The sequence below is a fragment of the Petromyzon marinus genome, unplaced genomic scaffold (genome assembly GCF_048934315.1).
Source record: "Petromyzon marinus isolate PM22_M1 ecotype Great Lakes invasive population unplaced genomic scaffold, UKy_Petmar_22M1.pri1.0 PM_G_Scaffold_21, whole genome shotgun sequence".
NCBI classification, from domain to species: domain Eukaryota; kingdom Metazoa; phylum Chordata; class Hyperoartia; order Petromyzontiformes; family Petromyzontidae; genus Petromyzon; species Petromyzon marinus.
In genome coordinates this window covers 332,501-335,000 of record NW_027422773.1, presented here as the reverse complement: position 1 = coordinate 335,000, position 2,500 = coordinate 332,501, and positions in this window count along the sequence as shown.

Below are 2,500 nucleotides of genomic sequence, written 5' to 3'. Positions count from 1 at the left end.
TTAGGGTCGCACAGAAATGCCTCGGAATGGGAAAACGGGTCATTTTTGTGTGGCCACATTGCATAGGAACGGCATGAAACTTCCAGAGGCATTTGCAGCAGGAATGCATGTGCACTCAAAAACGTCTATATTTTTCACGGATAGACCCCGTGAAACGCTATAAATTGGCGGGGATGTCTCTCTTGTGGCTCACGGGCGCTGTTAGTTAGGGTCGCACAGAAATCCCTCGGAATGGGAAAAGGGGTCATTTTCGTGTTGCCACATTGCGTACGAACGGCATGAAACTTCCAGAGGCATCTGCAGCAGAAATGCATGTGCACTCAAAAACGTCTATATTTTTCACGGATAGACCCCGTGAAACGCTAGAAATTGGCGGGGATGTGTCTCTTGTGGCTCACGGGGCTGTTAGGGTCGCACAGAAATCCCTCGGAATGGGAAAACGGGTCATTTTCGTGTTGCCACAATTGGCATACGAACGGCATGAAACTTCCAGAGGCATTTGCAGCAGAAATGCATGTGCACTCAAAAACGTGAATATTTTTTCACGGATAGACCCCGTCAAACGCTCGAATTTGGCGGGGATGTTTCTCTTGTGGGTCACGGGGCTGTTCGGCTCGCACAGAACTCCCTTGGTCCACCTGATTCGTGCATACAGGCAGCAACTAAAACTCTGTAAACCTGCTGTGAGGACATCTAAACAGTGGACCAGTGAGGCTGTGGAAGATTTGCGGGCGTGCTTAGACTGTACTGACTGGGATATGTTCACGACTGCTACCAATAGTCTGGATGAACTCACAGAGGCTGTGTACATCAGCTTCTGTGAGGACTGCTGTATCCCAACACGTACCAGGGTGAACTTTAACAACAACAAGCCCTGGTTCTCAGCAAAGCTCAAAAGGTTGAGGTTGGAGAAGGAGGAAGCGTTTAGGAGTGGGGATAGAGACAGATTCAAGGAGTCGAAGAACAGGTTTAGCAAAGCGGTGAGAGAGGCTAAACGACTGTACTCAGAGACACTAAAACACCAGTTCTCTACTAACGACGCTGCTTCTGTCTGCCAAAGGGCTCAGGCACATCACCAACTACAAACCCAGAGCGCCCCACACCACTAACGACTCCCGCCTAGCCAACGACCTGAACGAGTTCTACCGTAGATTTGAAAGACAATTGGACTGTCCTGAACCACCCCTTCCCACCCAAGAGGCCCCATCCCCCACCCATACTACAGAAACGACTCTCTCCTTTCAGGAGGGAGAAGTTAATGGGCTTTTCAAGAGGCAGAATCCACGCAAAGCAGCCGGGCCGGACTCTGTCTCTCCAGCCACCCTCAGGCACTGCGCTGACCAGCTGTCTCCGGTGTTCACCAACATCTTTAACACCTCCCTGGAGACATGCCATGTACCAGCCTGTCTCAAGTCCTCCACCATCATCGCTGTGCCCAAAAAGCTAAGGCCAACAGGACTAAATGATTACAGACCGGTCGCCCTTACATCTGTGGTAATGAAGTCTTTTGAGCGCCTGCTCCTGGCACACCTCAAAGCCATCACAGACCCTCTCCTGGACCCCCTTCAGTTTGCCTACAGAGCCAACAGGTCTGTGGACGACGCAGTTAACATGGCCCTCCACTTCACCCTACAGCATGTGGACGCCCCAGCATCCTACGCCAGGATCCTGTTTGTGGACTTCAGCTCTGCCTTCAACACCATCATCCCTGCCCTGCTTCAGGACAAGCTCTTCCAGCTGAACGTGCCCTACTCCACCTGCAGGTGGATCACAGACTTCCTCTCTGACAGGAAGCAGTGCGTTAAGCCGGGAACAGAAGTCTCTGACTCCAGGTCCATCAGCACGGGAACTCCTCAGGGCTGCGTCCTTTGCCCACTGCTCTTCTCCCTGTATACCAACAGCTGCGCCTCCAATCATCTGTCCGTCAAACTCTTGAAGTTTGTCGGACGACACCACCCTCATTGGGCTGATCTCTGGTGGGGATGAGTCTGACTATAGGTGGGAAGCTGACAACCTGGTGACCTGGTGTAGCCAGAACAACTTAGAGCTAAATGCTCTAAGGACAGTTGAGATGGTTGTGGACTTCAGGAAGAATACAGCCCCACTCACCGCCATCACCCTGTTAGACTCCGCAGTCAAAATTGTGGAGTCCTTCCGCTTCCTGGGCACTATTCTCTGCCGGGACCTCAAGTGGGAACTGAACATCAGCTCCCTCGCCAAGAGAGCTCAACAGAGGATGTACTTTCGACGGCAGCTGAAGAAATGCAACCTGCCAAAGACAATGATGGTGCAATTCTATACAGCGATCATTGAATCCATCCTCACCTCCTCCATAACCGTCTGGTACGCTGCTGCCACTGCCAAGGACAAGAGCAGACTGCAGCGTATCATGCACACTGCTGAGAAGGTAATTGCCTGCAATCTACCAACCCTCGAGGACCTGCACACGACAAGGAGCATGAGGCGAGCGAGGAAGGTTGTGGCCGATTCCTCGCACCCT